We start from the raw sequence: 25,449 nt of genomic DNA on the forward strand, positions 1-25,449 counted from the left end.
TGCTTTGCTAAGGTAATAACTTTCCATATAAAATAGGAAAAACGACCTCAAAGAATATGCCCTGCGGGTTGCTTACGCCAAGGGTTATCTCGTACGAGTTACAATATTGGACATTTAGGGCCGTATTCATAGACATTCTTAGCGCGGGATTCCGGTGGATGATCAGCGTTTTTCGTATTCATTAATAATAATAATAATAATAATAATAATAATAATAATAATAATAATAATAATAATAATGATAATAATAATTTATTTATTCAATCTGTCAGAGCTAAGGCCAGTAGGCCTTCTCTTCCGCCCAGGCAGACTCTAATTCTAATTGAATACAATTGCTTACATAGTTATTACATTAATATCTAGACCATAAAACAACATGAAAGTAAATAATGAAAGTTGGATTCATAAACCAGTGTTAGCGATATATGATTTGAATTCCGTACAAGTAACCAGTGGATAGCCGTGACTAGTTTAGCACGCTCGTAGCGCGTGCTGCGAAATGTCTATGAATAGCACCCCTATGTTCTAACATGCGCCTGACGGTTTCTGAAATTTTCGCTCGAGAGCAAAGGATCGAGCTGGTGCCTTCGCCCAAAAATTTTCTCCTCATGAATAGCATTAAAAACGCCTGACCACCACAGAAGAAGACTTTGGGAAGCGCAGATCTGCTAACAAAAAGAGCCTGTGGTCTTTGGTCTGGACATTTTGCAAAAATTCGTTCTAAAACAGAATTAACTTACTTCAACAACTTTACCATTTGTATATTCAATCTATTTCTTTTTTAAGAGGTTATAGGGCGGTAAGATCCACTAGGTACTGATTGCATTGTCAATTTATTCTTTTTTCGGTTAGGGAATCAAATATGGTCTGAAGGCTAGTGTTTATTTTTGACATATTTTTTTTTCTCTGGATACAGTCATGACTTAAAACCAAAAACCAAAATAATAGCACTAAAAGGAATAAAATACATTGTCGAATAATAACACTTGAATATTTCTGGTAAATTGAGATTTAATGTACAAAAATGATATTGTACACCGGATTCAATATAACTTACCATCACGTTCCTTAGTCGTACTGACAAATGAAACTCCGTATTATATCCACCCCTACCGGCACGTACGTTTTTGCTCGCCTGCATTGTAGTAGTAGTAGTAGTAGAAATAGTAGCAGCAGTAGTAGCAGCTGTACTAGTAGTAGCAATAGTAGCAGTAGTAGCAGCAGCAGTAGTAGTAGTAGCAATAGTAGTAGTAGCACTAGTAGTAACAGTAGTACAGTAGAAGAAGTAGTAGTAGCAGTACCTAGTAATAATAGTAGTAGCAATAGTAGTAATAGTATTAGTAGTAGTAGCAGTAATAGTGCTAGTAGCAGTAGTAATAATATTAGTAGTATTACTAGTAGTAGTAGCAGTAGTAATAGTATTAGTAGTAGCAGCAGTAATAGTAGTAGTAGCAATAGTAGTAGTAGTAGCAGTAGTAATAATATTAGTAGTATTACTAGTAGTAGTAGCAGTAGTAATAGTATTAGTAGTAGTAATAGTAATAGTAGTAGCAGTAGTAATAGTATTATTAGTAGCAGCAGTAATAGTAGTAGTAGCAATAGTAGTAGTAGCAGTAGCAATAGTAGTAGTAGCAGTAGTAATAGTATTAGTAGTATTACTAGTAGTGGTAGTAGCAATAGCAACAATATTAGTAGTATTACTAGTAGTAATAGTAGCAGCAGCAGGAGCAGTAGTAGTAGCAGTAGTAATAGTGGTAGTAGTAGTAGCAGTACTAGTAGGCTAGTAACAGCAGTAGTAGTAACAGTAGTATTAGTAGTAGTGGTAGTAGTACTAGTATTAGTAGCAATAGTAACAGTAGCAGTAGTAATAGTAGCAGTAGTAGTATGAACAGTAGCAGTAGTAATAGTAGCAGTAGTAGTAGTAGTAGTAGTAGTAGTAGTAGCAGTAGTAATAGTAGCAATAGTAAGAGTAGTAACTTTATTTTGCTGGCACCCAGAAAGGCTTCTCTTTCACTCAATCAGATTTGAAACATACATCAACTCATACATGAGAAACTAATTGCAAGATCTGTGGTAAAATACTTAAGCGATCAAAACATGAAGGGGTAGGAGTGGAGGAACGCGAATATGTTTATAACAAGATGGAAAAACAGGACAGACCTCTTCCTGCAGAGCGAACATCGGCGAATATCGAACTTGGCCGTATCGACAAACTTGAACCGAGCATAGCGTCTGTAATGCACGACGCTAGGAGATACATCATACGGTACTCTTAATAGACTACTCGTTGTCTAATTTGCTGTCCTTCAAAAATTAATTATAATGACGCAATGCGTCCATTCTACGAAATTTAAACAGGCCTCAAGCTGAAAGCTTCATAACTGCTAAAGGATTCCACAGAATGCATGGGGGGAACATCCCTGATTAGTATCATTTACTGAAATTTCCTACAACAGGCATCCCACAGGCAGTTCACTTATTCGCTCTATTAAATTTCCAGAGGGTGTGCGAAGCGCTTAATCAAGAAGCATCCCTCCCCTGCAAAACTTTCCCTTCAGATCAAAGGAGGACTCTCTTTCGCAGACAGCCGTGTTTGATCTAATGATGGAAAGTGATAGATCAAACAATTTCTGCGACTTTTTGCCCTCATAAATACTGGAGAAGTAACCTCGCTACACATGAGTAAATCTTCAAGCATAACAGTTTCATTTCGAAGTCAGTAATAATTAATGTTTAAAAGTTCGGATAGTATTCCACTCAATACCGTACTATATCGAGTTGAAACGTGAGCCTGATTACTTGGCTAGTACACATGTCTACCACAGAGTGGAGCTAGTTTCTCTACACGATTCTTTTGGGAAGTGTAATTTTACTCAATAACCGAGTCCGTGTTCAGTTTCATAATATATTCTTTGAAGCTTTACTATTCCGTTGAGATTAAGCTAAGTTCTTCGGTTTAAAGAAATGTTAACGGAAGGAACAGTCAATGAAAAGTTCCATCTCTTCTCATATTCATATAATATCTTTTCAAGCTCTACACATAAGGAATGTTCCTCTAAAATTTTGGTATACATCTTTTTTTATACCCTTTATAAAAGAATGAGAACTTCAAACTTAATGCAGAATTATTATGCAAACGAATTTGCAATGGAATGGTATATTACGATACAAGGTTAGGAAGTGCATATTACAAAATCGAGGAAAAGCTTCAAAAACAAGCAGAGCGAGTTTTTAAATTTCCGAGATTTTGTAATGCACTTTTCAAACGTGTAATGTAGCCTACAACATTTTTTCCACCATCATATTTTTTTTTAATTGGAAATACAATATATTTTGCATTGAAAAGTTAGCGCAATATTATTCCAAAGCCTTTGCAAAACTATACTGTAATGGTAAATAAGTATAACAATAAGTGCACTGTAATGGGTCTAGATCAGTATAGTTTTATTTTATGAAGAATGGTTTCCCTAGCAACAAGTTTCTGTGTGGGAATTCTAACTTTCAAGGCCTAACAACAATACGTGTAAATACAGCAAAAGAAACACGTTCGTACAAAAAATATATTATTTGATAAGGAGAAAAAAAAATACAATTTCACAACTTCATTTTAAAGACAATATTCCTTACTACAATAATTTTTATTGTTTCTGGTAGTGCTATACGCAGTGTAAGATGTGTCAACATGATATGAAAGTGCATTATTATTTTTCCTTTAACACCCTGCTACGAAGGTTTTCAGAATCTACTGCACCAAGGGGAGTAATACAAATTACCCTCATCAAAGTAAGTATCTTACATCGTATAAAGTAAGTATCGATCTTTGTTAAGCATTTGAAATGTAAACAATTTTTGTGTTATTGACTAGGTCTATATACTTACAAAAATTGTAAAAATATCAAATAATCATTCTATTTTAAAAAATAGAGGGTAATTAAAAAATTCTGTTCCATTTTTCTGAGAATGTACGGAATACCAAAATTAATTAATTTCAGATATGTTACTGGTGACACTACGTAAGGTACTCTTTTATAGAGTAGGTACAGAATTATTTCAACATGAGTTACTCGTACGAAGGACGAAACTGATAATTGGAATTAGGTACAATAGTCTATAGTGTGATAATATGCACAAAAGAACTGAAGCCTGTATCGAAATGAATGGCCACCATTTTCAAAAATGTGTTTAAATATCCATATTATGATAATTTTCAATTTAATTTCATTCTCTATATTGTACGCTAATGTGCTGTAACAGTACAATATACACTGCATAATGAATACGTCCGAGTGGATAGCTCAGTTCGTGAGTAAAAACACTAAGTGTTAATACAGTACTGTATTTTGATTAAACAAAAACCTAATGAAAATTATCAAACTCAAAATTGCGAGTCCACACCTGTGGAGTAACGGTCAGCGCGTCTGGCTGCGAAACCAGGTGACCCGGGTTCGAATCCCGGTCGGGGCAAGTTACCTGGTTGAGGTTTTTTCCGGGATTTTCCCTCAACCCAATACGAGCAAATGCTGGGTAACTTTCGGTGCTGGACCCCGGACTCATTTCACCGGCATTATCACCTCCATCTCATTCAGACGCTAAATAACCTAGATGTTGATACAGCGTCGTAAAATAACCCAATAAAAAAATTGCGATATCTCCTAGTTTACGTAAATGGATGAACTACTTTTCTTCCCTCCTATACCTACTCCAGTCGTGGAACGGGTAGCAAACGGTGTTTCCTGTTTCAGTCGTTAATAGAAAGGTATAGCCAGATTAATATTAAAAATGTTAGTAAAAATAAAATGATGTCTCTGTATATAGTAAATTTAAATAAAAATTTCCTTCATTTCAAGACAAATTCCTCAATGCTATATACGTGTAGATTTGACTTGGTGGAAAATACATTTAGAAGCAATGACTATGACGTAAATTGGAAATCATTTCAGTTAATTCTTGAAATTTAAATATTAGAATTCCACACATACAATCATGAGGATCTCAAAAACATTCGTATATAATGAAATAAAATAAAAACTTTAAAATTTTAAAAATTAAATAAATATGAATATGAAATTAATAAATCAAATTTGTTTTTTGTTGAAATTAAAATATTCAAACACCACCTGTTTTAAAATGAGCATCTCGAAGAAAAGGCATCCTGCCTAGGACTCGCTTTAAGGAATGCGCTCTGGTTCTGTTCAATAAGGATATTTCTAAGTGAAGTGGACTTATAGGATTTCAGACTCCGATTACTTCTGATTTCCTATGACAAGGAATTTCAGGAACGAGTTGTGTGTATTGTAAAGGAAGGAGAGTAGAAGGATGTTTGATGACACGGTATTGATAGTACAAGGTTATGTTATGAACATGTATGACGGTTTATGGAAGAATACTGAAAGTATGAAACAAGAAACAAGCCCTCTTGATATGGACGTGAGGCCAGCAATCGTAATGGGAAAGAAGTTTTTCACGAAATTTCATCCAGTGTATGGGACCGGTGCCTACCCAGCATCGTGATGCACTTGAGGAGCTACGGTAGGTAGCGAAATCCGGTTACGGTTACAAATGCTGGGAGGGGGGGGATCATCGTGCTAACCAAACGATACCTCCATTCTGGTTCGATGATCGTTCACCTCTGCTTCGGCATGTGGACCAAGACTTTTCGTCATTCACTCATATGAAGCCAGGTGTGGATACAAATTTACCGACAGAGTTGTTGCCCAGGGTGCGCCATAGGAGGCTGGTATACGCTAGAACCGCGTTTAGATGAGATGGTGATGGAGATTTATTGGGAAGCCATAGATAGACGAATCGGAGCTCCCGCAGAAAATCCCTGTATTACCTGTTCCACGGGCTTGCCCAAAACAAGTTATAAATTTTAGGTATGCCGGGAATCGAACGCGGGTCCACACGATTATAAGTCCAGCGCTATAGCCAACAGAACACTGTGTCATTAGACTAAAAAAACAATGCATCTATTCAATAATACCACAGTCTAGTATATACAGAAACGAAGCTCAATACGTAGTAAATATGCAGCCATAGATAGTTGCTAACCACTAGGATCGCTAATATCGCCTCATTACAGACAATGCGAAATAGTACCGGCACAGTCTATTGTTCCTAGCACCCTCACAACTCAAGCTTCGTGACTGTATATACTAGATTGTGATAATATTAAAGAGGTGTAGCTAAACTATTCAAATAGCATATCTGAAATACCCTACTAGTTATTTCTACACTAAACTTAAACCAGAGTCTTAAATCAAAGATTTGGAAAGAGTTTAGTTCATTGTCACTAAATCGAAATAGGTAATAAAAGAGGGAGCAGGAAGTTGTCATTTTAATGACATCTTTCTAGATGAGAATTAAATTTCATTCAGTGTTAAATGCCTATAATTTCACTTAATAACTTCGCCTCAATTGAATAAGTCCCCTCTATAATGGAATTCGTTAAATGTTAACAGACGACGTATGAAGTAGAGTTGATGTAATTATAATGCATGAAATTAAAATCAAACGATACGCTTATGAGTCACGCTCACGTCGCTTGAAAACTCTGCACTGTTCTGGATTCAGATTAATCGGGCACTGGATTCCGCAGGATGAAATTTATGTCTCCCTGTCGTGTGTATAACTCACATCTGGTTGTCAGTATGAAAAGCTATAAAACGCTCACGAAATTAGGGTCACACGTGATAAATATGTATATTTTGTCCAGTGACTACAAAACTTTTCATTAGATCCGATATTTACGGACTGAAAGTCGCACGACAGCAATTGATTTTTAAGGTAATATACAAAGATCGGTAAGAGCATAGATTTAGTATGCTCAATAACTTTAAGCGCAAAGGCTTGTTTGCGAACAGAAAGCGAAAGAAGGACAAAACGGGAATAAATGGAGAAAAGGGGAAATCTAAGAGAACAAGGGGAATTCAAAGATAACAAAGGGAATACAAGGAGAATACTAGAAGAACAAGGGGAATAATAGGAGAACAGAGGGTACAAGGGGAATGCATGGATAATAAAAGAAAGACAAAGATAACAAGAGAAATGCAAGGAAAACAAGGTGAATACAAGGAGAAAATTGGAAATACAAGTAGAACAAAGGGAATACAAGGAGAACAAGTGGAATACTAGACGAACAAGGGGAATAATAGGAGGACTGTCGGTACAAGGGGAATGCATGGATAATAAAAGAAAGACAAAGATAACAAGAGAAATGCAAGGAAAACAAGGTGAATACAAGGACAAAATTGGAAATACAAGTAGAACAAAGGGAATACAAGGAGAACAAGGGGAATAATAGGAGGACTGTCGGTACAAGGGGAATGCACGGATAACAAAAGAAAGAAAAGAATAACAAGAGAAATGCAAAGAGAACAAGGTGAATACAAGGATAACGTTGGAAATACAACGAGAACAAAGGGAATACAAGGAGAACAAGGGGAATACTAGAAGAATGTTAAATGTTATGTTTTATTTAACGACGCTCGCAACTGCAGAGGTTATATCAGCGTCGCCGGATGTGCCGGAATTTTGTCCCGCAGGAGTTTTTACATGCCAGTAAATCTACTGACATAAGCCTGCCGCAATTAAGCACACTTAAATGCCATCGACCTGGCCCGGGATCGAACCCGCAACCTTGGGCATAGAAGGCCAGCGCTATACCAATTCGCCAACCGCGTCGACTACTAGAAGAACAAGGGGAATAATAGGAGAATAGGGGTACAAGGGAAATGCATGGATAACATGAGGAAGACAATAATAACAAGAGAAATGCAAGGAGAACAAGATAAATACAAGGGGAACATTGGAAATACAACGAGAACAAAGGGAATACAACGACAACAAGGGGAATAATAGGAGAATAGGGGTACAAGGGGAATGCATGGATAACAAGAGGAAGACAATAATAATAAGAGAAATGCAAATTGAACAAGGTATCTCTTTTTATATACTTAATAATTATTTCTAATTAACTCTTAATTAAGGTGTAATAATGATTAATATGCCCAGTGTTCCTGGCAGACCATTAAAGAGCGATGCTAGGAAAATTATTTAATTATAATGTTGAGAAATACCTGCATGAGTAAAAGAGTTTAATATAGTCGGGTGGGTATTGCAAACTTTAAAGTGTTCTTTTGTAACTTTTAGACTTATAGAGATCATTCGTTGTGTCAACAATATCACGGCATGTTCGTGAAATATCTTCTGAAATAAGACACGAACGTACGTAGTTTAAAACAAACATAAAAAATATTATTAAAAATTTGTAGGAATTTACTGCCTAGGTAATTCATAGGAGGACTGTATGTCTGTTCCTTTCCATATTGTACAAATGACGAATACTAGGCAGCACGAGGCTGGAAACTTACCACAGAGTTCAAACTTGTACGTCTCTCTCTCTCTCTCTCTCTCTCTCTGACGTCTTACAGTTGTTAGAAAAACCATAAGGTTTAAGTGTTCCTGCAGTTTAAACTTTCATTGCGGAAAAAAAACTGTCATATTCGCAAAACAGTTCCTTACTTTCAGAATGTGCTCATTTATCTTAAATGTTGTGCATTAAGATAATAAGGTGTAGTAACAGCTTCCCAGAAAGCTACAACGTCAAAACTTATAGAAGTTTCATAACTACAGGCAATATATATGAAGGAAGAAAAACATTCTATCTCAGATCGCTAAATATACCGACATATTTAAATATTTAATCCATTCCGGCATAAAATTAAGTTAAATTATTCATAACACTATAAGAATAAACAGAGACAATCACGAAGAAAGGCCGGGACTGTACTGTAGGTTATGGTTCTTGGAAAATTTTTCAGTAAAGAATTTCATACGATCAAGGGTTTCCATTACGAGCGGTTAAGGATCTATGGCCATTATTAGAGCAAAAATTCGTACGCAAATATACATATCTTTACTAATCAGTTGAATGTGATGCGAAATAATGCTTACATATATTTTGAACGTCTGTAATGACGAGAATGCAAAGTTAATCGTGCATATTTTTTGCACATTTCAGGCGTTTCCACTTACAATAGATTATTGTGCATATATTGTAGCATATTTTTAGAATTTAATTGCATAAACCCCAAAATTAACGTATTTAATAAAGAAAAAACGAAGATTCAGTATCCTACAATTGTCAGCACAATATTTTAGATTGTGGCGTATTTTTAGAATTGTATTTCATGAGCATCCAAATTTTCATATTTTATAAAAACAAATTACAGGTGAGTAAAAACACAATATTTTCGGTTGCTGCATAAATTTAAAAATTTTGCAAATTTTGTAACAAAAATATTCAGGATGTCACCGCAATATTTTTGGTTGACTGTATTCGGTGCCGCATGAAATGTAGCTGTGGAAAAATTAAAACAGTCATTCCCTGCTTTCGTTCCATTGAACTACTGCACAACCAACAAGCAGCATTCTCAAACATTCCTGCCTACCCGACTCTAACACGTCCTACCCACCTTTTCTCAGTTTCATTTATTCTATTCCAACTTATCTTCGTTCCCGGTTTAACTACTTATCCTCCAATCACAATCTAAACACCAGCTCACAGGAGAGTCAAATCCTAGCAATTCCTTCTCATAGAACATCCCACTAATCATCCTCTTTTACTGTCTCAGTCCCCCGTGAATGGAATTCTCTACATCACAAGATTAGGGGCTGCCAGACAATAACTACTTTCAAGAAAAGGCTAAACGATTTCTTACGGACGCAGTCAAATTGAAGTTACAATTATAATCATGATCAACTTTAGGTATGACTATTGTAATTATTATCATTACTATTACATAATTATTTATTGGTGTGTTGGGAAGATAAAAAGAATTGTCATTGTATTATAATAATTATATATTGTATTGCACGAATATTAATTTATGTTTTGTTTATAGTAATGCAGTAATATTGTATCATACTGGGGTTGCGTAGAAGAGAAGGCCCAATGGCCTTAACTCTGCCAGTTAAAATAAACCATTATTATTATTATTATTATTATTATTATTATTATTATTATTATTGATGTATTAAACATGCTAACTTACATGTAGGCGATTTCGATCCATTCAATGTATAGAAGTATTAGAACATGGCAATGTCTTTGCTAATATTAATTGCATTATCTTTCTACACATATTGATAGGCCTAATACTTCTGTAAGAATCAACTCCTTTGCATAAAATATTGTAGTATTAATTCTTGTAAACTAATCATTGTAAACTATGTTCTTTATTTTGTTGTTATCTTATTATATAATGTGTACCATAGCTGTTCATTTTATTGCATTATTTGTATCACTTTGCTGTACTTTTATTGGCCTATGGCTGTTGTCCAGCACATAAATATCAATAAATAGATAGATAAATAAATAAATTATTATTACTATAAATTTGAGATCGTCATGACCATACAGTGTATGCGGGATGACTTAAGGAAAAGTGAAGTTGTTTCATATCAGAGTATATGGCACGTGCCGTGTCGTCCGTCTTTTGTGTACCTGGCGAGTACAGTAACGTACAGAACGAAGGAACTCCGCTCCGTTCATAGTCATATTGCAACGCAATGTGTGCAGTTGTGTTATCCTGCTCAAGTATTTAGTACGCGTTGAATAGTGTTGTGCTGATCCAAAACGTTCAATTCGGTCAGAGATACGAAGTGCAATTAAGAAGTATGGGAGTGACATTTTATGTATTAACGAAGACAATGTCGTGTGTAATGTATGTAAAATTGAACAACTCAGGCTATAGAGAAACATTGCAACAGTACATCGCACAGGAAATGCGTTGAAATGAAATGTGAGGAACCATTTACACCATCAACATCATAATCATCATTTAGTTGTGCGGATCTAAATGAAACGTTTTGCAAAGACATGTGCAACACGATGCTCAGAGCAAATATTCCTCTAAAGGAATTGAGTGATCCTCATTTTAGAGGTTTTCTTCAGCAATTCTCTCGATACAAAAACTGTTTAAGCGATAGGCGAACACGATTCAGCTTCGACAACTTACGAGAATATATCGTCGTTTACTGCAACGTTGGTAATTCCATCAATGATGACGAGAACTGAATCTTCCAAGGTATGTGCTACAGTACGTCATTTTTCTTTTCCTTCTGACTGTACGGAGATACAGTAGCATGTTGACGTCGTCTGTTTACGTTTGAAACCTGTTCAGCCAATGGTATGAATGAAAAAAAATGTAAGATATAGTAAATGTGCAGCTACATTCAACGATAAGTCATCCCGCATCCACTGTCTAGTCATGACTAAATGACATTGGCCGTGCCGGTCGGTGCGACACAATAACGATACAAGCAACACACATGCAGCGTACAGTTCCTTGAACGCAATAGCACACAATTTAACAAGGTTACACAAGAATGGACTAGGCCCCAAGCTTGTTTTGCTATTGTAGAACATCACAATGGACTGTAAATCTTCTTCCCACTCTCAGTGTTCATGTGTACTCGGCGCAGGATTACGCATTCACCTCGTTTTATTCTCCCGTGCCTGCAAGACTCGCATTTTTTACATATAAGAGCAGCGTAAACGCAGAGCAAGTGCCTGCCATCTGTGTCACTGCAGCTAGCAGAGCTTTCGACTATGATACGGTGGTGACATGTAAAACAAAATTTGTCATTCGTCATGTACATCCGTATTCTAATTCTCTTTTTTTCCACTTTCTCTACCATTTCCTCCTCACTCCACTTATTTTCCTTTTTACATCTTCATTAAGGGGACACTCAACTATATTTTGGAACGTTTTTCCTATTTGACCAATCTTTTTCAAATTTGGAGAAAAAGTTTAATATACACATGGAAAGTAACAGGCAAAATCTCAGCTCATTAGATCCAATACTTTTCAAAATAAAAAATATTTCAATTTTTAATCAATCATTAATTGAAATATCACTTTTAATTATCATTTTTTATTTTTTTGCTTTGTGCATTTGACTGTGACTTCTCAATGAATAGGGAAAGAATTCTGCGTATTGATTTAGTTCTGTCATGTAAATTAGTGCAGAAATTTAATTTTTCATTTCTATGACACTTTTTCTCCAATTGAGAGTGTCCCCTTAAACCTCCTTCCGTTTTGCTTCCTTTTCATAATTTCCTTCTACTATTTTCTCTTCATTTCTTGTATTTTTTTCTATGGCTTGTTTTCTCAAGCTTTTCTCATTAATTCATTTCTTACTTCCTTTATTTGTTATTCTTCTCATTCTTTTAATTTCAATAACAGCGCTTTTCGCCACTTGCATATTTTATTAGATTCTTTCTTTTTTTTTCATTTTAAATCACTATTTCTTTATATGCCTTCTCTACTTATAAGTATGGATAAGGGTGTAATTGTTTGTCTTATTTGAACTGTTGCATCAGTGAAGCGTGTTGAGTCAGTGAAGTTATGGTTTACAGTGCAGTGAATAGTTTCGATCAGTGATAATTTATAATGGCAATGAAATGTGTTATATAGGGTCAGTTAAGTATGTTCTAAAGTGTCAGTGAAACGTGTCATAGTGCCAGTACAGTCAGTGAGATGAGAATAAAGTGAAAGATTATTATCAGTACTAATGTGAAACTTATGTAGGGCCTATATATATATATATATATATATATATATATATATATATAATATACACGAGGCGTGTTCTTAAAGTAAGTTCCAAAAGGGTGTAGTAAGTAAACGGGAAGATATTTACAAACTATTTTTGTTGCATTGTATTCCCCACACTTCAATTACTTCTCAACATAATCTCCACCATTATTGAGGCATTTATCGAGTCGTGGCACAAGTCTTTCTATCCCCTCATTGTAGAATTCGCCCGCCTGCAATGCGAACCACTCCCGCACTGCTGTTTTCACTTCGTCGCCATCAAAACGTTGACCACCGAGGAACTTATTGAGGTACAGGAAGAGATGAAAGTCACTCGGAGCCAAATCCGGGCTGTAGGGGGATGGTCAATTTGTTCCCAGCCAAAATTTCGAGATGAGATTTTGGGTGTCGTCGCCATCAAAACGTTGACCACCGAGGAACTTCTTGAGGTGCAGGAAGAGATGAAAGTCACTCGGATCCAAATCCGGGCTGTAGGGGAAATGGTCAATTTGTTCCGAGCCAAATTTTGAGATGAGATTTTGGGTGTTGTCGCCATCAAAACGTTGACCACCGAGGAACTTCTTGAGGTGCAGGAAGAGATGAAAGTCACTCGGAACCAAATCCGGGCTGTAGGGGGGATGGTCAATTTGTTCCCAGCCAAATTTCGAGATGAAATTTTGGGTGTTGTCGCCATCAAAACGTTGACCACCGAGGAACTTCTTGAGGTGCAGGAGGAGATGAAAGTCACTCGGAACCAAATCCGGGCTGTAGAGGGGATGGTCAATTTGTTCCCAGCCAAATTTCGAGATGAGATTTTGGGTGTCGTCACCATCAAAACGTTGACCACCGAGGAACTTCTTGAGGTGCAGGAAGAGATGAAAGTCACTCGGAACCAAATCCGGGCTGTAGGGGGGATGGTCAATTTGTTCCCAGCCAAATTTCGAGATGAGATTTTGGGTGTCGTCACCATCAAAACGTTGACCACCGAGGAACTTCTTGAGGTGCTGGAAGAGATGAAAGTCACTCGGAACCAAATCCGGGCTGCAGGAGGGATGGTCAATTTGTTCCTGTCCTCATGATTTTTTTCATCGACAGCACGCACCAAATTGTCACTGACCAAAGATGGCCGACCGGTATGCTGCTCATCATGCACAGAGACGCGGCCCTCTTTGAACTTTCTAACCCATCTCCTGACCATTCCATCACTAATGGCATCATCACCATACACCTCACAAAGTTGACGATGAATGTCAGGTGGTTTGATGTTTCTCGCATTCAAGAAATGGATAACAGAGCGAATCTCACAGTCGGCGGGGTGCTCGATCACTTTAAATATTTCAACTGATTATAACTAACCCCACACACGGACTGAAGCTCTGAAACTGAATGCACAGCTTGTCTGAAGACTGAAGAAGAAAATATGCGTGCGCAAAATAACGATTGCAGCGATGTGACGGCTATAATTGATATAATTGATATTATATATATATATATATATATATATATATATATATAGGTTGTAATGTAAAATTAGGTTCACTTATTAATTAGGTTATTTTATGTAATATTAATTGTAATTATTGTGTATAATTGTATTGTGTATTGTACTTTTGGTGTATTGTTTATGTTGTTTGTACCACTGCCACCGGGTGCTTGCCCACTTACAGTGTAAATAAATACATACGTACATACTTCTTCACTTCTTACATGCTTCTACTTTCTCCGCATTTTCTTTCTCTATTCTTGCTCAACTGAATTACTTCTTTCATTCCCAAATGATCTGACAAGCAAACATTCTCACGAGGCAGACAAAAAAAGTTATTTTTTCTTTCTTTCACCATGTTACTACTACAAGGTTAGGTATGCATAGAGTGTTCGTTGTTGAAAGAGAGTGAGCGTAGCTAGTAATGCAGGTGCATGTTAGTTAGGTATAAGCAAGATGAGATTGTGGCTTTATGTGGTTAACCAATTAACGAATCGCAGTACAATGTAAACAAACCAATTGGCGGAGCACAACGCTGAACTCTACGCACGAGAAACGTATCCCCATTCAATTGCTGCGATACAAAATACATTTCAGTTGTAACCTTGCCATACCTCAGGCTTCACGTCATTCATGACGTAACAACAGTCTAAGCACAACTAACCTAATATCCTCATATTGTGGTATAAATTCCTACCTTTAATTATTATAAATCAGACTCATAATTTTTTACTTATTCTATAAAGATCCCCATATTCGAACTTTGGATATTGGAAACCTTGATCGGACGAACGTAAAATGTGTAGAGAAACATGTTCTTCAGTTACGGAACATTAAACTTTATGCAGTCTATATTCAAACACACGCACTCACCGACTATTTCCGTAACACATGGAAACTCACACTTACAACAATTCAAATTTGTTCTTATGCACAAAATATTCAGATTGCTTACCTTACGAGCCCAGCAATGATATCCCACCAGCACTACCTGTAATGAAAGAAAATACAGTTATTCATATTGCAGTTGTAGTAAAGTGTTGAAGGTTAATTCTTCACTAATATGTATATTTAGATTTTTATGTTGATTAAAATATATATACAACAAATATTAGAACAATGGAATCAGTCTTGTGGAGGAATGGGAATACCAGTTCAAGATGGCACAATACATTCATTAATATTTGCAGATGATCAAGTGATAATGGCTCAATTTCGTGAGGATGTGAAATATATGATGAGAAAACTCCTGGATTCATTTGAAGCAGGTGGATTGCAAGTAAATATGAAAAAAACTGAATATCTTGTAGTAGGTGGAAACGGAAGAGACATCTCCTTACACCAAGGAACTATTAGAGCTGTTCAAAAATTTAAATATTTGGGGTCATATATTGATGATTTAGGGAGTTGTAACTCCGAAATAGATAGTAGATTGGTGCAAGCAAGAAAAGCCATAAGGATGCTGAATGGAGTACTGTGGAGCAGGACGATATTGAATGACACCAAGAAGAGGATTTTGACGGCGGTTGTGGAAAGTATGACATATGGCGCAGAGGGGTGGACATTGGTAGAAAGTAAAAAATCTAAGATTTTGGCAGTGGAAATGGACGGAATACGACGTAGTGCCAGAGTTTCCAGATTAGAAAGAAGGAGAAATGAAGAAGTGAGACGGATGATGGATATGGAGGAGACAGTGATGGACAGAATTGAGAGACGAACTCTTCAATGGTATGGACATGTCAGAAGAATGGAGGAAAGTAGGTGGCCTAAAACTCTTTTGGAATGGTCACCTCATGGTAGAAGGAAGCGGGGTAGGCCAAGAACAACCTGGAGAGGACAGATCCATAGATTGATGAGTGACAGGTCCCTGGAAGGAGATGAATGGCTTGACCGGGAAGATTGGCGAATGGGAATACAGGCTAACCGCTAAATAGTGGAGAAACCCTCAAAAGTAAAATAAGTAATGTTGATTATTTAACGACGCTGTATCAACTCCTAGATTATATAGCGTCGCTTGGTTTGTGATAGCGAGATAAGCCGAGAATTCTCCATAGATTACCTGACATTCGTCTTACGCTTGAGAAAAAGGTCGGGAATAAATCCAACCAGGTAATCAGCCGAAGCGGGAATCGAACCCGCGTCCAAGTGCACTACGGCCAGTTATGGCTCCGTCAGCTTTAGTCGCCTTAGAAAAGTGAGTGGAATTTTGTTTTCAGTATATTCTGTTGGATTTAAAATGAAAAAAAAAAACACTGCTCTTGGACAGATTTTGTTCCAATTCTTCGGTTTTTTCTGATATCCTCAATTTGTTATTAATACTTTCTTGACATAACCAGTATCTTGCAGTATTAAACATTCTCGGGAGCTTAAATTAAATTTAAAAACAGTAGCGTTCCATTTATCTTATTAAAATCCAGTATGTACGCTAGTAGATTACAGGACCAGGTAGGACAAGTATAACATCTTTGTAAGCATTTTCTAACAAACATCAAATTAACAATAACTTAGTTAATTTTGTATCTTCGCGCTAAAATTATAAACGATCACCAAAACAAATGTAACGATGTACGTTTGTAGATTCACTCAATATATAAAAAAAAACAAAGATTATATTTTATTAACTCGAAGATAAAACCTCACAGGAATAAAACCACTTGCATATAGCCTTATAATAGACGCATTGAGTTATAAGAAGATTGAAATTTCAAAAAAAATCACAGAATGAAGAGCATAATGACAATTCTTTCAATCATTTATTATCAACAGTAGCCTAATCCCGGTAGAGGTTTTGATTTACCTGGATAAAATCAAAACTCGAGTAGGATTTAATTGACTATTTACATGATTAGAAGAAAGTATATAAAGATTAGAAGAAATAAAGTACTCTAATACAAGAAAATATTAATTGATTTACTAAAATTCTATTTCACTAATGTTAGTTTCACCAAAACGTTTGAACGGAGCCGCCATTTTCAGTTGACTATGTGGTAAACAAATGACGATCCCAAAGCATGTCTTATAATACATTAAATAATTTCCAGTTTGAAATGTTGGCAAACAAAGAAACAAATGCTAGGAAAGTGATAAAAACAAACAAATGCTAGGGAAATGATAAAAAATAAACAAATGTTAAAGAAGTGATAAAATTGTGCGATAAGCAGCCATGATTGGTTGAAAGATGTCCGTCCTTTCGTACCGTTTTGTTAAAAGTAGCATGACGTAGTAAAAGTGTAATAGTCATAATTAGAGCCCGGATCTTTAGGCATTTATAACAGTTAAAATTGGGAGGCGAAAAAGGCAATAAAAACGTTAAAAAAGGCACAAACTTCGAAAAAGTCATTATAAATTTGAAAAAGGCAATATATATTTTAGCAATATATTTAAATTATAACAACATAACTCACATATTTATTCCGTAGGCGACCATATTGACTTATAGAATATTTTTTTTCGTGATTAACTGTTTTTTCACAAATCTTACATAACAAAACTGTTCCATCGGTTGAAAACACATGGGCACCAAATTCACTAACGTAAGCATGAAGTTCACTTTTCAATGGTTCACTGAATTTAGGCATTCTAGCTAACCAATCTTATACCTTCTGTCACCCGACAATAACTGACTGTTCCTCACTCAAATTTCTTTCTCCTACAATAATAAACAAACACGTATAGCACAAAATTATAACAGTAAGGTTTGAAAATATGAAAGCAAACAATTCGAAATGCTACGTGGCAACATCTACGAGAACGGGCTTAATATTTAAAATTATAAAGCTGATTGTTGGTATCGTGAAGACATAACAATATTATACAGTGCGAGCGAGAAGTTTCTCCGCAGTGCTTCTATAGCCACGGTGCAGCCGAGAATCCACTAGGCAGAGAATTTAAGAGGCAGTACTGGCAGCTAAGCATATGATTGACTGGGGATGTGAGATTGTCAAACCGGAATTAATGGGGAAGTGTCAACTTTCTACAAGATTACGTACCAGCTGTCTACAGGATTACTATAACTAATGGAGCTGCGGAGGGACTTTTGGATCGCACTGTACTGTATTTGTAACTTTGGATTGTCGATCATTATTCATATTACATCAATAGTATTAAAGCACGATTATTAGGAGATTAAGCGCCGAAATAAATTACTTTTATTTACTATTGTTAGTAAGGTTAGTCATTGTTTCAAATGAGCCGTTCAGAGCAGAAGTGGTGGAAGTCAAAAATGAGCAATGAGAGCCCTAGGATGCATGAGCTACTTTTCCTACACATTTACATAACATGGGTCCGTTGGACCCGTATGCTATTTAATGAGGAATTAGACATAAAAATGGAATAATATTAATCTATTATTTAATCTCATTTGAATTTAGGAGTTTTAATTGTGGAAAATAATATACAATTTTATAACTAAGTAACATGTGAATCATTTATTTCTGCACGATAATAATGTACGTTCCTAGTGTTTTTTTTTTTCTTTGGGCAAAGAAAATAATATAGTTTTATAACTAAGTAGCTAGTGAACATAAATTCTTGTTACAACTTAAACACACATATTTATTTATGCTCGACCATGCCGAAATGTGCTAATTATACATCTGGTAGCAGTCCTTTAATTCATGTCATTAAAGTACACCTACTCATTAAAGTACAGGTCTTCAGCCAATGATAACTCAGCTTACATGTGTTCAGCCAATGACAAGTCAGGTTTGTACCGTTATAAAACCGCAAGTATCGATTATTCTCGGTTATGCAATCGAAAGAGAATTAGCGAAAAGTTACGGAGGCTGGAAATCCAATACTGTCGCAAAAGGTTATGTTCTGTTACTATAATAATTAGCATTAATTGTAAATAATATTCAAATAAATTCAATTTGTCATCTCGTTTTTCAATGTTGAATTCAATAATCAAGGTTATAATATTATAATATTATCAAGTTTAACGGGACTACGTCAAGTTCAATGACATTATTGTTCCTCGGAAAAAAAATCAATACTTTCGCGTCTGTGCACATCTTACAATTCACGACCTAGAACAAGGTCACTTCCGATCTTGTCAGTTACAAATAAAATGTATACATCTGAATACCGGTAATTTCAAGTTAGAAATATGGTCGAGCATAAAAAGTCGTATGAAACTCGCCTATAATGGTAATTAAGAAGCTCGTATGAAAATTATGAAACTCGCTTGCGCTCGTTTCATAAATATCCATATTCGATTCTTAATTACTGTCATTATAGGCTCGTTGCATAATGTACTATTATATAAGATAATAATGTAATGTATCCACGAGATAGAAGAAGAACAAACAGTAAGGAATAACCACACAAGTACAAATATATCTTATCAGTCTTTACACTTACTACACACGACTGTAGGCCTACTATAGTAAAGTAAAGTAAATCCATGGCGCTATAGCCAACTGCCGGCTTCACATTCACATGCCGAAGCAGAGGTCGACGATCATCCAACCAGAATGGAGGTATCGCGTGGTTAGCACGATGATCCTCCCAACCGTTATAGCTGGTTTGCGAAATCAGATTTCCGCTACCTATCGTAGCTCCCCAAGTGCATCACGATGCTGGGTGGTCACCGGTCCCATACACTGGCCGAAATTTTATGAGAAAATTTCTTCCTCCATGAGGACTCGAACCAGCGCGCATTCTGTAACGCGAGTCCTAGGCAGGATGTCTTAGGCTACGACGCCACGGCGACTGTACTAAGCTCCTGACAAACATTATTTGTACACTTGCAGCAGATGGATTTGGTATTTCTATCTGTCGCTGTAGGACATAGGAAACATCTCTTGTTCTTGTTTTGATGGTTTCCACCACTGTTATTGCTACTTTGCACACTACTACGTAGGTTAGTGATGAACTTTTCAATGTCCACATAAATAGACTTACGCAGATGGGAATTGAACGATCTTCTAATTATGTATGTTTGGACCATTTTCATTGACATCTCTTTGATGAATCTTCTCCTCTTGTGTAAAAGTCCTTTATGGTACATGGGATGCTGGATACAATACAGGATGAATGCATTTACGTAAAAAAGGTTACATCAAAGCTTCATGGGCCAGCGTTTGGTTTGCATTTTACAAGTATAAATTGTGCACTTTCTAATCCATTACATCAACACCACCCTTAATGCGACTGTAGAATTTTACAATCTTAGGTTTTTTTTTGGGAGATGTTCGTGGACAGCATTATCATGATACTTATCAGAATAGCGCATTTATTTTTCTTTGGGCAGAAACTATTGTCATGTCCTTGTGAAATACAAACGTACTTTTGTTCACTGGTCGGTTTTGCATTGGATTTCATTTCTTTTGTAATGTCTCTCTTGTTTTGTCTAATTGACCCCACTTATTGTCACTTTCTTCTCCAATATATATTTGCGCCAAAGGTACACTTATAAAATAATTGCCCATGGTAATATTTCGGGCTATACCAAGTACAGAGCGATTTAGAAACTTCACAATATTGAGAGCCAAATCCTTCTGTGGCGGTTCTCAGTTATTTTTTCCCCTGAATACACAGTCCCGTGAATGGCATAACCAGTTTCTGCTTCACACATCCACATTATTTTGATCTCGCATTTCTCTGGCTTCTTTGGCATATATTGTACAAAACTACAACGGCCTCTAAACGAAACCAGCTGTCCATCTATTGTGACATTTGGTTGTGGGACCATTACTTTTCTGCACTGTTCCGTAAATATTTGCTACACGTAAGAAATAAGAACAAGTTTATCTGTTTGTAATCTAATCTTCCGTGTTCTCATATCATCGAACCTTAAAAATCTTCTCATAGCTTCAAAATGATTCACAGACATTGTAGCTCTATATCAGTGGTCGTCAGTACTCGCTGAAATGGGTAAAGGGTAAGCGGAGCAAGGTGTTGTGCCCCGTCATGCAGCAGGAAGAGGTAGAAAGCATAAGAACATACCCGCCAGCAGCTATGAATGCACCATAGTGCAGTGTCTTCTCCGCGGGTAAGGGACGCTAGCCCGAGGGTGCAGTGTGCTGATGACCGCTGCTCTATGTAATGGATTGAAACATTTACCAAGAAAAAGTTATATTCTTGGAATATTCCAAGATTTGTCTGCTCTCGTATGCAAAAAAGTTCCAAAAAAGCAACCATTACATCTATTGATACTTCTTGCCATTTCATTTTCTTCAGTAGATAAGACCCTTTTGATTCTAAGTTGATCATCTCACAGTTTCATCCAAAATACTCTGTGAGATAAATAAATCCCAAGTACCTCTGAGAGTAGCAGTTTCTGTACACCTTGAAGAACCTGATACAAATCTTACAGTGTTGTGGACAGGGGGTTTTCTCTGATCAAGAGTTTCTGTCCTCCATGTCATCCCACTAGGAGCAATATATTCTCCTCTATGTGTTTTGATTGTCGACCTGGTGTGAAATAGGCATCCAGCTTTCATCTTCATTTTGGCGCCATCACTATCAGTTCTGCAGAAGAAACTTCATCTTCATCCGGAGTATTGTAATCAATTGCTGGAGATATATATTCCTCATCGTCGTCCGAAATTTCACTTTCCAGCTGCTGCAATCTTGCCAATTCATGAAAATATATTCTTGTAGTTCATAGCATTCTGTTTAGATGGCAGACTACAGTAAATCTTACGGTAATAAAACAATTTAATGCAACGGGTCTATTGGACTCATGTTATGTAAAAGTGTACTATATATGAACACGAATAAAAAACATATATAAAATAAATGAATAAAATACCAAATGTGCTATAGGTGCATAAAGGAAGTAACAAGAGTAGCATACCTAGAGGGCAGAGTCACAATGTGAATTAGTTATTTAGATAATTATTAAATATTCAGCCGGGTCCAATGGACCCATGTTATGCATCCTAGGGTTAAAGTAAACATTCTGTAAAATGCAGCGCAAAATATAAATTAATATTCAATTTATTTAAACTATTAGTAGTCAGTGGATAGCAAGAAGGACATATTAATTGCTACTTTGCGCTCTATTTTACAGAATTTTACTTTAAACCTCATTATTCAATTTTGACTTACGTCATTTTTGCTCTGAACGGCCCAAAAATTTAAATTCCATGCACATTACATTACAATTAATTAGAATATTGCAAATAAACAAGAAATATTGCTTTAAATAACAAAAGGGGTATTTATTAGTAAGAAACACCTCAAAAAGGCAAAATAGGCAAAAATAAAAATAGGCCCTATCACTTTGATTTACTTCAAATCACATTTATATCCATGCAAATAATGATTTACTTCCACCCAGTAAAAAAGGCATTTTACCAAACATCCGAGATCTAGTCATAATAATACTGCTCCCTTAAATTGACTGAGCATATTGGAAATTAATTCAATAGCTTTTGCTATGAAATGTTTTATATATAATGTAGAGCATCACCGGCCACTGAAGGAATATTGCACACTTCTGTCACTGCCAATGTGGCGCTATAAACCGATTTTCAATACTTTTACTACAACCACAACACATTTAAAATCTTACTGTACCATATATATAATTATTACTACATTAACACATTTAGTATATCACGAAACATGTAAGATGTAATTATTATGAAAGTCGCCATTGCTTCTTCTTCAAATTAGTAGTATTAGTACGATCCACTTCCACTAGATGGAAACCGACACGATTGGCAGAGTCGGCAATTCATGAAAACGAAATGATACTAAGTGTAAGGAATGTTACTACAGGTGTGTAGTATTATGTGACAGGTTAGGTTAGGTTTGATTAGGTGTGTATTATGTGAGAGGTTAGTTTAAGTTTGATTAGGTGTGTAGTATTATGAGAAAGGTTAGGTAAGGTTTGATTAGGTGTGTATATTACGACTGTGTTGGCAACACTGAAACCCACTGTTACATTAAAGAAATATGGCGATGTTCTTCGTTCACGCGCGATGATTTTCGTATATAAGGTACATATTTAGGACATACTCGGTGGGCTTACAACTCTCCCAGTGATCACATCAATTATCTACTACACAGTACTTTAAATCCAAGGCATTTTGAAGGTATTTTATCAAGTTCCTGTAGTGGCCGGGATAAAAGTAACAATCACCAATGTTTTTCCTCGAAAAGCAAAAACGAGCAAAATTGTGTTGAATTCTTTGTTTGGAATATCTCAAAGGATAATCCCTTGAAATTAATGACATTACTTACGGTTCATTCCGTATATGTTCTACGTATGCATGATTGTATGTGTATGTATATTGTCACATGATTGAAATATCTCCAAAGAACTCTGCAGTAACTGTAGGTTGAGGTGATCTTGGAAAAAATGTTTAGTTCTTTGTAAGCATTGTATGACAACACTGGTTACGGAAGCAAACCATTGTTCGATCTTCCTTAAAGCTACTTGTTGTTACGTCACACGTCTCTCCGGAATGTGAGGCAACGAGGACGCCACAGCGCTGCGTCGGGGCTTATTGAATGTCTGAGCTACTTCAAAGACCTGCATTTCGTAACATTCCCCAGGGCATCCGTCTGTCTTCTAAAGGAAGAAGCCGTGCGGCCTCGCAATTTGAATATCCTGCAGCTTGCATTACGTGATTGCCACGTGTCAAAGCTAACACGTGGAGACACGTCTATTGTCACACGACAGAGTGTCTCCTCGAAGCCCATAGCAAGAGTCCGGCAAGCGCCGACTATGAAGATACAACCTCGATTTCTATCCAAGTTGTCATTTTCAGGTTATCTTCACCAAGTGACCCAAATTTGGGGCAGAAATATTTAGACGTGTTCACGATAAGTATCTTGAAGTCATCCTTAAGGGGTTAGGTACAGCTTACAGCAGTAAAATGTTTGCAAATATTCAACATTTTTTCCCTCCATTATTGTATCGTGTACAATAATAAAAATTGGTATGTGTAAAACACTGTCCTTCTGCTATATTAAAAAAATTACGATTTAAAAAATATATATTTTTCTTTTCTTTTTTCCCCCCTGAAATTTAAAGTGGTGGCAGTTTACTGTGAAGTCATGAAGCTTTTCCTTCATAATCATAAACTTGTTAAATTTGTCATGTTCTCTCGCTTTTATTTTATAGCTGAAACTCATGTTTGTAATATCATGCTCTTTCAACTACATTTATTAAAAAATAATATTTTGTTTCATTTTGTGTTAAAAGAAAATACAGATATTTCACCATTTTTAAAATGAATTTTGTTTAAAAAAATCTATTTCTATTGTAATGACAACTAGGAATTTCGTATCGTAATTCCGATGTTGAACTTGGACCGAATGCATAACAGCACGAAATGTCAACATTAAACGAAGAATAATCAGGGAAAAAATAAACGTGTTACACACTCCTGTTTGCATAATTATTTAACAACATATGAGTCTACTTTTTTAATCATGCATATTACGTAAATAATCCAATAATAACTGAATAGCTCCCTTTGTTCAGATCCTAAAATATTAATATAAATTAACAATATTCTTCAAAATATTCCCGACTCTTCACAGCTCCTCAGAATGATACTATGCATTGTTTATGTGAACTGTGTATCGTCTATAGCGAACGGGAGCAGGGCGAGACGCGGGTGACATCTATACATTTCGCAGTACACAACTGTACTATTTTGATACGAACCTCCTACCTATGATTATCATATTAGAGAGTCAAGTCGATTTTTCTCATTCAGTCCACGTTTTATGCAAAAAAATGTCCTACGTCTTGTCTATTGTCAAGTATTACGAAGCAAGAACAATTTCCTTCATCCTCATCCTTTAGTATACCTGGCAACTGCCTGATATTACACAGAAAGTACTATTTGTTTTATCTCGTCTATATTCTATTTGGAGATCTGGAGCCTTACAAATCCAAGGACTTTCTTGCACCAAATTATTCTTCTGCGTGAAAAAGCTGCACTCCTTTTTAACCTGTTCTTTTGTTGATACTGTGTAGACATAGCAATTTGTTTAAAACAGTTCATCGTTTACATGGAAGTGTTGTTATATTTTTAGACGCATATATTGTGTTGTATTACACAGCCAAGAAAATTCACCTTTTGTATAAAACATGTATGTTTTCAACTATTTGACCAGTGTTCCGCAGTCTTTCTTATAGACTGTTATTCTATATCTGGGAGATCATGGTAAGTGTTTGAATCCGGAGAGGTAAATTAATTACAACCCTATAATTTAAAATTTATTTTTTTGAAATTAAAGAGCACGTCGTAACAAGAAAACACAACGTCAATTCTGTATTACATCTCATGCGTTTAAATTTGAAATGCAACTGTATATCCAAGCAATTTACAAGAAACCTTGCAAAAGCAAACGAAACTTTATAACTCAGTTACAAATTAGTGAATAAGGATACAG

At 36.0% G+C, this 25,449-nt stretch overlaps 1 protein-coding gene across 5 annotated transcripts in view; it reads right to left on the reverse strand.

The window, feature by feature from the left end:
* Window positions 1-25,449, reverse strand: part of LOC138701339 (protein qui-1) — a 1,858,863-nt gene that overhangs the window by 1,354,941 nt on the left and 478,473 nt on the right. For all 5 annotated transcript variants that reach the window (XM_069828122.1, XM_069828123.1, XM_069828119.1 and 2 more), the window contains one exon: window positions 15,041-15,076. The gene's annotated coding sequence lies outside the window, so the exon portion shown is untranslated. The remainder of the gene's footprint in view (window positions 1-15,040; window positions 15,077-25,449) is intronic.

Source organism: Periplaneta americana, chromosome 6 (assembly GCF_040183065.1).
Source record: "Periplaneta americana isolate PAMFEO1 chromosome 6, P.americana_PAMFEO1_priV1, whole genome shotgun sequence".
NCBI classification, from domain to species: Eukaryota; Metazoa; Arthropoda; class Insecta; order Blattodea; family Blattidae; genus Periplaneta; species Periplaneta americana.